This window comes from Wasmannia auropunctata, unplaced genomic scaffold, assembly GCF_000956235.1.
Source record: "Wasmannia auropunctata unplaced genomic scaffold, wasmannia.A_1.0 LD335900.1, whole genome shotgun sequence".
Lineage (NCBI taxonomy): Eukaryota > Metazoa > Arthropoda > Insecta > Hymenoptera > Formicidae > Wasmannia > Wasmannia auropunctata.
Genome location: NW_012026990.1, coordinates 195,943 through 208,218, shown reverse-complemented (window position 1 = coordinate 208,218; position 12,276 = coordinate 195,943). Strand labels below are relative to the sequence as shown.

General features: G+C 35.7%; 1 protein-coding gene across 2 annotated transcripts in view; it reads left to right on the top strand.

Moving 5' to 3' along the window:
• LOC105455525 (stromelysin-3-like) overlaps positions 1–12,276 on the top strand; it is a 223,223-nt gene that overhangs the window by 28,456 nt on the left and 182,491 nt on the right. The window lies entirely within an intron of this gene.

The following is a 12,276-nucleotide window of genomic DNA, read 5'->3' as shown; positions in this document are numbered from 1 at the left end:
CTCGTTCCTGTGTATACGTGTATCTACCTCCGCGAGAATCCACCCTCGTTTCCAAGGGATGTTTCGAGGGCGATGCAGGACATCGATAATACTATGAGAACGTGTACACCGTTTGTCCCTCCTACCGTTCCGATACAAAACTTCACTATACAGGGTGAATGTATACCAAGTAATGTGAAAGATCTTAAGGGCTGATTCCTTACACAAATTCAAGACGAAAACTTCGTATGATTGTATGTCCGAAATAGTTTAATTTCAAAGATAAGAGTGTCAAAGTTGAAAGAAAAATTTCGCTATTTTCCAAAAATTTCGAAAACCACTCGTGTTATTTTGATGAAGCTTGAAACACATGTTTTGTCAAAATAAATGGGGTTTTCGAAATTTTTAGAAAAAGCGAAATTTTTCCTTCAACTTTGATACCCTTATCTTTAAAATTAAGCTATTTCGAGCATATAAAATTTTCGTTTTGAATTTCGAAAATCACTCGTGTTATTTTGATGAAGCTTGAAACATACCTAAAGCTTCATCAAGATAACCTGAATGGGGTTTTCAAAATTTTTAGAAAAAGCGAAATTTCTCCTTCAACTTTGACACCCTGTATCTTTGAAATTAAGCTATTTCGGGCATATGAAGTTTTCGTCTTGAATTTGTGTGAGAAATTAATCCCTTAAAATCTTTTACATTACTTAGTATTCATCTTGTATAATGTATAACGCGTTTCGACGAAGTTCTTGAGAAAAGCGAGAAAAGATTCATAATTTATCTGTAGATAATATTTGCTTTCTCGTAAGATTATGATAAAATTAAGAAAATCTCTCAAGTGAAAAATTTAAATTATATTGGTAACGATTTCCAACGCTGTAATAATTAATCTTTTATAGATGAATATTCAGGATTAGGTAAGTTAATTTTTTTTTAAACTAAGTTAAGTTAAAATTAACAGTCTAAAAATTGAACTTAGTTAAGATACAAGTTAGTATTAATAAAATATTAATTGAGTTAGAAGTTAAGTTAATAAAAAAAAGTAATTAAAAAGTTAAAGTTAAATTTTGTCATTTTATAATTTTAAGGTTTTTAAATAAAGTTTCTAAATAAAGTATACATTTGTTATACTTATTTCTGTCGAGCCGCGGAAAGAGGACAGATTTCGAAGGATTTTTTTCAACGTGATTTAATGCACAAGTCCGCGAACAGTGATTTCTTCCCGCGGTCAGACTATATTTATTATATTATTACAATTGCTTTGATGTGTGTTCTTAATTTGAATTTAAAAACACTAACTTAGACATGTATTTTATTTTGGGTTTACAAGAAGCACTAAAAATGTAACTTCAAAAAAGTTTGAATAAAAGTTAATAGTTACCGATAAAATGTAACTAAATTAAATTAAAAGTTAAGAGCCTAAAATGTAACTAAATTAAGTTAAAATTATTTAACTTTTTAACTTTTTAACTTAACTTTTATCTTTTTAACTAGCCACTGCCCAACTCTGCGGATATTATATACCGTGCAAAAGAAAAGGTGTATACAAATAATTAATAAAATAATCGGACCGCTTAAAGATGCTCGTATGAAAGTAGGATTAGAGAGAGAGAGAGAAAGAGTATTAGCTTCTGCAAGTTCGAATTAGCCGAGAACATTCCGACATTCCAAGAATATCCTGGCGAATATTGCTCTCTATTTAACGATCAGAGAAGATCCTATAGGAATCGTCGAAATAGAATATTAAAAGGAAATGTTTCGGGCGGGCTTTCGGAGAACCGTATACGAGTTCGTCTTTGCGAGATGTATGTGATGCATGTGATTCCAATTGAAATCGTTAAGCCCGGGGGAGGATTGAAAAGCACTTAGGTCGAACGAACTTCGCTCGTCGGAAGAGAGCTTCCAAACGTTCGGCCAACGCAACGGTCCGTCATTTTGTCCGTGGATCTGCCTGACAAACGCAATCGCGAGGCACTGATATTCTCTAGTTATACTTTATACTTTTAAAGTATATATATATATATATATATATATACATACATTGCAACGTAACCTTGGCATTTTTATCGGGACATTTCATTCCGAACGAGGCTAAAGTTACATTCCGTATATCTTATACTGCTCGCTTGTCATGCGCGGCGCAGTGATTCTGATATCGCATGCCGTCAGAGAGTTAGACCATTTTGTATTTAACATTAAACTATGTACAGCTCCTCGAGAATGCTCCCCGAGCTTACGGATCGCATTTGCACTGTTCATTTAGCGCTAAATGCGCTTGTTCCCGCAGCTCTCGTCTCACATTCACGCATAACGCGATCTTCGTGTTTGAATAACTAAGTTTCCGGCGCAGTAGTCGTTTGTAAACGACGCGGTGTATGTGCAAACTCATCTCTTTCTGCAAATGGCGCAAGTATTAAACGAGCGCTTATAAGTATATATAATGTAATATAATAAGGGCGCTATGCAATTAATTATGCGACTATAAATTAAATCTTTTTAAATTTAATCTTTATACGATTAAAATTAATCGTTGTGATAAAGTAGCTACTTTTTCTTTTTGTTCTGCATAAGCAATTTATTTTTTATATCTTTAGCTTTTATTTCTATCTTTTATATTTTTCTCAAATACATTCTTCAGGAAGTAGAGGAAAATCGCCGATACCGATACAGAATCCCTATAAAGAAATACCCACTTATTTCTCGGAAAATAAACATTGCATTTTATTAATATTGATAAAAGCATTATCTGTTTAGATAAGTAAAAAGGTTAAAGGTTACGTACCATGATTCATACATTTGTGACTTGTTTGTATATAAAATCGGATAACAAATTCTACAAATGCGAAAATAACATTTTTATGATTTTCTTTTACAAATTGTGTAGTTTAAATAATATTTGATATATTATTGTTAATATTAGATTATTTTACATTTTTGTAGTTTCCTAAAACTGTTTTATTTATACATATTTTCCTCTTTCTTCCTTATTTTCTCTTCCTTATTTTTTACCGATTTTGGGCTTCTTTTTGTCAGACGCTCATTTTTTCTTAATTTACAAAAATATTAAATGCATATTGCACAATTCCAAACAAAATTCTATAATATTATAAAAAAATTGTTATATTATCTGATAGAAAAACATTTTCTAGTTTGTATTTATTTCTGTTATAAAATTTTATTTTTAGCTTTTGTTTAAGAAATATAATCCAAAAATAAAGTGTGACGATACCGGTGATCTTTCTTTAAGATGTAATTCTTTTTTTTTTTTTTTCAGAAAGCTGAGAATATACTATGATCAATTTTTAGTTATTTGATAGTCAGAAATTAAAATATGTATATAGTTGATTGGCGTCTAGAGACTGTTATCGACGTTCTAATATTTCGAGATTATATCGAGATTGGGCTAACATGATTAAATATACACAAGTAATTTCTGAGGCGCGATATCGTGAGGTTAATCGATATGATTTTGTCGCCATTAATCACGTTGAAAGCGTCCTCGCCGCGCGGCAGGGGATGACACCTCTTACCCTAGCTTTCAAATTATTAAAGACCAAACCCTTCATCATGGTATGGTATCGTGCATGTAGTTAGCGAATATAGGTTTACGGTTGCTCGACTACTTCGGAGAAAATATCACATTTCACGGAACTATCAAACGTGCAGTTTAACATAATTTAAATATTAAATTTATCCAACAAAATTAAAGTATTACATATGGATCTCTCTCTCTCTCTCTCTCTCTCTCTCTCTCTCTCTCTCTTTCTCTCTCTTTCTCTCTCTTTTTTCTCTGCTTCTTCAAGAAAATTTTAATGCGATTTGCGAATCGTAATTTGGAAGTTTTACTAAAAACTATTATATCTTTTTTGAAATGCACTTTACAGTAATTGAGAATTAAAACTTCGTATAAAGTTAAATGAAATTGTGAGTACATTTACATGTTTATTGCATATACTTTGTTATTGTAATACTACATAAAGTACGTTATCTTACGATAAGTTTATAACGTCAAGTGGTTGTTCACAGAAATTCTTAGGTAACTGAAGTAACTTTACATATAGCACGTACGCTTTTGTTGTACCAATAGTATGTTTGAATGCGGCCGTGCATTCTAGCATAATTGTTCTATCTTTATTATTCTTCAGAGAGAATATCAAAAGCGATACCGTTGCGTCACGGAATAATTAAGTGCTTGAGAGAAATTGAAGGAAGATTATTCAAATATTTGCTCTTCTCCAGGCACCGTGATAATGTAGATTAACGTTAAAGCTGATCGTATACGGTAACACATGGTAATATATAAATTATACAAAAACATTGTTCCTTTCAATATTTGCCTCAAATTAATATTTTAATTTGTTTACACTGTTCAATCTATAGTGTCAAATTTAACCCTAATTAAGTCACCACTGCTCCTACTTAATATACAGTTATTCTTAAATTACAACAATACAGTTATTTTTAACAAATAAAACGATGGAATTTAACCCAAATTTGGATTAAATTTGAACTGTTTTGAATTATTCAACTTCATTGTTTTAGTTAAAATAAACTATTTATTAAGTAGGAGCAGTAGCAGTGGCGACTTATTGTTAGATAAGGTTAAATTTGACACTATATAGATTTAACAAGTGTTAATATATTATGACAGAGAATCGAAAGTTACTTTTTAAAAGTAACTAGTTATCGTTACTCGTTACCGAGTTGAAAAAAGTAACTAGTTACCGTTACTAGTTACCAATTTTTAAAAATAACTCGTTATCGTTACCATTACTTAAAAAGTAACGATTCGTTACTTTTCTGTTACTTTTTTAATGCTGAAATAAGATCTAAATAATTTAAGATGCAATTTTTTGTCTTAATATTAATAAAAGTAATACAACAATGACACCAGACCAATATAAAAATACAACAAAAAAGAAAGCCTTTTCGATATGAGCTAGAGCTTCGAGCTTTGTACTTAATATTTCAAAGTTAATTTATATACATATATATTTAATTCTACAATTAAATTACGAGCCAATAAAATTGTTGATCTTGAAACACAATTTAGCTAATATTTTTCACAATAAATTTTTCAAAGTATTCTAAGATGCTCATAACGTAAATATCTTATTAAATTACTTGTCAATTTAATTTGTGATATTGATTGACTTATGGCATTTTTAAAATGTCATAAACCAATCACAGAGTCATATTAATATTTTAAGACATTATTTAAAATAGTCTTAAAATAAGAGTAAACTAAGTGAATACTAGCTAAAGACTAAAGATTGAATATATATATATACGAACATTTTTTTCACAAATACAAAAATACAAAAGTAACGATAAAAGTAACCATTTAATTCGTTACCGTTATCGAAAAAATGTAACTACGCTACCGTCACTGTTACTAAAAAAAATAGAACGCCGTTACCAATCCGTTACCAAAAAAAAGTAACTGTAACGTTAACGGCGTTACAAGTAACGAGTTACTTCCAATCCCTGATATATGATACCTTTGTTCTACATAATATCTAATTTGCAACTATATTAGCGTATATGTTATATCGTTGGCATAACAATATTAATGTATCACCAGTCTGAAAACACATAGATACGAGTGTTGTTGAGCGTCTCACCCACGTCGGCGTTTATACTCTCTGTCAGCATAGCCGGGAGCTAAAAAAAAAAAAAAACGCACTCGCAATGATATATGACGTTTCTACTTTCAAGATATCGACTGCTCCAATTCCGCGATATTGACATATTGCTACTCTGAAGCGGATCTTTTTTTTTCCTCGAGGTTTGAACTCACGATCGACCTCGTCGCTGGAGAGCAGCGTGTATTTTATCAAACGCCGGGGGCCTTCGGTCTTACTTCGAAACCATTAAGCCGGGCATTTATATGCGATCGAGGTCGTTAACTGCAGGAAGCGCCGGCCGGCACGCGTACACGCAGAACCTCTTGGAAGTGTGTGCCGTAATGTGCGTGCGTGCGTGCGTGCGTGCGTGCGGCGCATATCTCGCGTCAATGTCTCTCGCGTACTCGCAATCGTCGGTGATATTCAATCATAATCGCTCGTCGAAGGGACCTGCACGACTTCGGCTTCGCGGAAAAAGGGGGAAAAAAGTTAGCGCCGTTAACGCCCACGCGTGTATTGCGTTCACGCACGGTCTAGACGCCAATCAAGAGTGCGCGCGTGTACGCGTATGTATATACGTGTCCCTGCCCTCTCTCGCCCCGTCGATTCGTCCGTTTCTCCGAGCAAAGGAAAAAAGCGCCGTGCGGTTGACACACGGTTGCGGACGATGATAATTCAACGCACGATGCGACAACGAGTTCGTTGCAATGATGCATCTCGGAACGGCTCGCCGGTGGCGCCGGTTGTCATTCATTTAATTGCCACGATATTTAATTAACTTTCCGCGTGGATTTATGCTTCGAATATCATCTCTGTCATCTTCTCGTGACCTGTTTTTTTTCCTAAAGCTGCAGTTCCGGAGAGCCAACCATGATTTATTTTATTTTATTTCCACGCTCGACGGTAAAAAGGGAATTTTTTTTGGCGACATACACGCTGATAAATAAATGGACAAAGAAACGTAATTACATTTTTTGTTAAATGTACACGGAAAGAACAATTTTATTGAATTCAGATCTGAAAATAATTTTTGTTCAATAATCAAAAAAAATTTTTGCGCAAAAGTCAAAATGGTTGCTAGAATATCAAAAAGTTTTATAGCAATGCTTATCAGTTTCAACATTCCAACAAATTACCTTAATGATTTAACAAAAAATTTTCAGATCTGTATTTAGCAGAATTTTTAGACCTTTCAACAAAATCGTTCTTTCCGTGTATATTAATTTTTGTTTTTTGTTTTCTTAATTTTGCAATGGAAATTTAGTCACAGAGAATTTTTACAGTACATAAATAAATATCTTTATACAAAGCTAAGCGAACATATTTATTGTATAATTGATCTCTCGATTGACGGGGTTACAATGGAGTATTAGAGACTAATAAGATTTTCGATGTAAAAATTAACTTTGCTGTGCTGTATTTTTGTGAAATGTGTCAGTCGAAATAACGAGAGAAAAAAGTATTAAACGAGGCCTTCTTGTAATTATCAGCACCCGACCCTGACCGGCTGATATAATTTCCTGTCGTCGTCACAATGCGTGCTCGCATGCGAGAGAGTACATTGCCGGCGACCATGCAACGCAATTATCGTCCCACACATTATTCGTTAATATTTGACATTGATCCTCAGAACGTTGAGAATCCTTGGAATCGGAGACTTCCAGGGATCCCAAGTGAGTGGGATTTTTTTTCCCGCGCACTTCTGATGCGGTATTACTTCTTCGCGATCTTTCAGATCATTAGAACCTGGATCCTTCTTGGGATCAGCTATCAGATGAAAAATTTCTCCTTCACGTTGCGTTCCCGGTGGTATTTTCCGCACGATTTCGCGCGGGTTCTCGCGAGATTCTCGCCGCGTTCTCTCTCCGTTCTCGCTCCTTCCTTCACTCGGCTCCGCGCGAGCCGATCGTGCGTAAGATCGCGGTGCGTGCACTGCAGGCGTGACTCGCATCGCGGCAGCGAAGCCGCCGTCGATTCCTCGCGACGAGACGCGGCACGCCGTAATTAGTAACACATGTGGCGAACGTAGTCGGCAGCAGCGAGCAACCCCACCCATCGATATATCGTGCCAACGCTCTCCTCGATCGTGCCTTCATACGGTGTTGCACTACGGGGAGTCAGAGGCTGCACATACAACCAGGCTATTGCTCCGCGAAACCAATATTGATTTTACGATTCTGTTGAAATCTAAAGTGTTAGAATTATTACATTAGCATATAATGGTAGGATATAAATTCAGGAATAGTGCGATTTAGGAAATACATCTTGTACGATATATTATAATATCTTACAATAATACAGTCGAACCTCGTTAACTCGAAAATCTCTATAAGACGAAAATTTTATTTATTCCCTTCCGCTCCATTGCGGAAACATTTTTTTATAAATTAAAATAGAACCTACTTTAACTCGAATTCTTCGTCAGATATTTACATATATTATTTTACTTCTGCAACTCAAATTTAAAGTAGCCAGATCTCTACAAGTCGAAGTTCACCTCTATAAGTCGAACTTCTATTGTCGCTGCCTCTATAATTCGAAGTTGTAGCTATATGCATAACCATGAGCCTGGTATTTTGTTTTACGATTACATTTATTATATGTATGCAATAAATATTCATTGTCAAATATATTGATTCTTTCCTTTAAAAGCATTATATGATCGGAAAATCATAAACTCTCAAAGCTTCCGTAAGTCAAATTTTTATGTTTAATCCTTTTGTACTTGAATTTACTCGAAGTCGAAAACTCTTTAACTCGAAAAATTTTTCTCTTCCCTTGAGATTTGAGTTATCGAGGTTTGACTATACTTAATTAAAATAACACCGAGAAAAACGCGATATCTTTCTTTTTATTATTATAATAACCGATTAAGGTAGAAAATACTTCATTGTTTCAGGGAATCTATTGTACCTACTTTTTCGCATTTTTCGCAAAAAATGCTTCATCGCATTATTACCCCGAAGAAAAAAGAACGACGTTCCAATTAGGCAGGCTAATTATTCCGAGCACGGTACATTACACCGAAACCCGGATAATTCTGGTAAGTGCCAAGTTGGCTCGAGTTCCTCCGAAAACCGGCGTTTTAAACGTTCCTGACGATTATCCTAGCAACGAGTCCATGAAAACGACGGCAGCTCCTCCCGATCGTGCAGCTGCTCTCGTCGTATGTCTCAATTAACGATGAGTCCCCATTAGTCATTCTTGGCTAGGTAGGCAGACGAGCGGAGCAGACTGTCACACGGAAACCTCTGGACCGTGATGCAGGGAGTCACTTCGATGATATAGTCGCTGTGAAAAAAATATTGTGACTCGTTTACTCATGCCTTCCGTGACGTACGTGACGTTTTCCCGTACCCGGAATCGCGCGTTCGTGCTCTTCTTTCGCCAAACTCCTTTTGGAGAGTTTCTTTATCGGCAGCGGAATCGGTTGGTTTAGTTCTATTACGTCTTACGTCTAATGATAACTTGATCGCCGACAAGCCGATCCTCGTGTATGAATCATTCCTCTTAAGATTCATTAGGATATGGTATAGTTTTAATGCGAAAACATGATGTCTCGCGTGAATGATATTACGCAAAGTCCAAAGGATTAAAGTGATCAATGTTTAATGATATAATTGTATATAATTGTTATATGGATATATGACGATTAATTTTTGGTATATTATAATGAAATATTATCACTACACGGAAAGAACACGGGAAGATTTTGCTGGATTCAGATCTGAAAATAATATATTTTTGTTATACAATTAAAATAAAATAATTTTGTTGGAAAGTTACAAATGATTATTATTTTTAACTTTCCAACAAAATTATTTTGATGATTCAACAAGAATTATATTTTCAGATTTGTATCCAGCAAAATGTTTGGCTTCCAGCAGAATCATTCTTTCCATGTAAGAAATGGAATTGTTCTTAAGAAATAATGTATGCAATTGATATAGGAAACAGATTATGGGGATTTTATTTACTACGTTTTAAATTTTCTCAAAAGTTAATATAATATATAAACATTCTAACAAGAAAACTCAGGTTATTTAATAGAGTCGAACGAAAAAGTTCTTCAACGAAGTTATACAATTATCGTGGCATTTATTACATTTAAAATAAAAAAAATTAGAAATCAAGATACAGGTAGCATTAAAATATATTTCTCAATCTTGCTACATTGAGGATTCAATCTATCCGGGAATGCGAACTGATCGAGATGTAAGGTCACGTAATTCTGAGGGGCATTAAGGAGCTCGCTGTCATTTTTGGCAACCGATGACGTCACCTTGGCGACGACCTCCTTGGCGCCGTTGCACATACGCTCACGTGCATCCACACGTGTTTGCACGCAAATGTATGTATGCGTGTACATGTGTGCGTGTGTATGCGCGCGCGCGTGTTGTGTGTGTGTGTATGTGCATGTGTGTGTGCATGCGTGTGTCTGTGGCGCATGTGGGGCAAACAAAACGCTCCAGGGGAAGCGGGCTGACGCCATCAATTTCAGTCGAGCAATTGAGGGTGTAGCCTCGCTTCTCCGTTACACCCTTCATCGTCGTCTCTCCTCGCCTCTTCACATCGGCGTTTCCGGCAAACAAATATTTACAAACGTTGAAACGAGCCGCGCGATGCGCGCTCGAATCGTGCTTAGGGTTAATTTCGACATAGAAATTAATTGGATCACGAAAGTCGCCCGCTTGAGACTTAAATTTATTTTCAATGCGCACGCGTGTCAAGAATGCCTTTCCGAGCGATAATCCGAAGGCATATTACCTCTCTTGCTTACGGTCTGTATTAAAAGTTACAGACGAGGAAGAGGCGGATTATTGAAAGTAACGTGTTCTCTCATAAATTCATTAATTTACTTCGCATTTACGACGCGCTATTTTTACAGACCGCGATATTCCGCGAACTGTTGCGCTCAAGTCATTCTCTGTTTATTGGCGCTATGCATGTGACATTGACGTCAAAGAATCATTCCGTTTGCGGGACGATACGCCGGACGATCTCGGTTTAGGATTTCCCTTCTCCCTTTCCTCGCGGGGAAAACCGCGCCTGGTGGGAGATAAACAACACGTCAAAAAGGGATCTCAATTAACGTCACGCGTTAAAACTCCGTTTTCTGCAGCTTGGGTGATGCTATATCTTATCTTCGTAGTTTTTATCTGCCACAAAATCGTATTGCACGCATTATTATATAGCCGGACGAAGATAACGTGTTAAAAGACGCCCGAGGATTATTTCGGGTTTATGTCGAATATGTCGAGATAGATACGTACGTTTATTCTACGGCACAGAGTCGTAAAATAGATTTAAGGACAAATAATAGGCAATATTAGATCGCGGAGTAAAATAAAAATTCTGTGCTGGTTAGGTTACATACATGTAACATACATGTGCGTACATATGATACGTATACAAATTTTTATATGTACAAAAAATAAAAATTTTGTTATACGCATTATTCAATTAATTAATATACATATATACAATATACAATATATATATATATAATTTATAATATTTAATTTAAAAATATTTATTATAATTTATAATTATTCATATTTGAAAATATTATTTCATTTAGTTTGATTAAATCGGGAGAGTCGTCGTGCAATTAGTTCTTTCTCAAATTAACCGCAAGCACTGATACTCGGTAATACTGGAACACGAATTGCTATCCTTCTCTGTTCTTTTCACGTTTATCATGTTGACGTCTTTCTCCCTCTCTTGCTAAAGGATGTAATAGCGTATTTCCCGTGGTAGCGGGAAAATGTATCAGCTTCCAGCGGTAGATTAAACCCCTTCGTATGTACAAGGTGTTCTCAAACTTGTTTTTCTATTCTTTAAATAATTTCGCGTTCAAATAATTTTATCTTGACAAAAATATGTCTCGATCACATTATAAATGCAATTATTAAAAATGAGAGAGAGAGAGATTCCGCGCGCATTAAGTTTTCGAATCGTTAACAATGTTAACATACATAATATAGTAAGTTCGTCACATGAATTAATGCACACATAAGGCTACATCAATTAAATATATAATTTTGTATGTGTGTGTGTGTGTGTGTGAGTGTGTGTGTGTGTGTGGATAAAATATATGTATATGTATATGACACAACGTTTTCATATTGATACGGGACACCCTGTACACATTGTGTCGGACGAGTTTCCCGAAAGAAAGTGGAGTAACAGCAGCTGGAGAGAGGTTGAAGTTCGGCCGTAGTATCGGCCGCGTTCAATCAGCGAGTTCGCCGGGATCTCATCGTCATCTCGTTTCTCACCGGCGGCAGGGGATCGATCCGAAGTGTGTTGGGACGATGTGCTCCGCCGGAGATTCTCGCGCAAACTTTCCATTCGCCCCTCTCTCGTCCGATAATCCGCGACAGGACGCCAGCTCGCCCTCCGGGGTCTCTTTGATTATCCGAGATCAGGAGACACGGTAGTGGCTTGGTGTCAAGTGTTAAAAAAATATAAAAATAAATAAAATATAATATAAAAATGTTATGTCATATATGTCAAGCCATGCCGGGTCTCTTAACGCGAGCCGTCGCGTTGCGCGCACCTGAGATTTTGAGATCTTAATAACGGTCGAACCGATTAAGTTCTAACTAGACTTAATCGATAGCTTGGGTTCGATTTATATAATGAAAGTGTCTTTGTTTTTTCT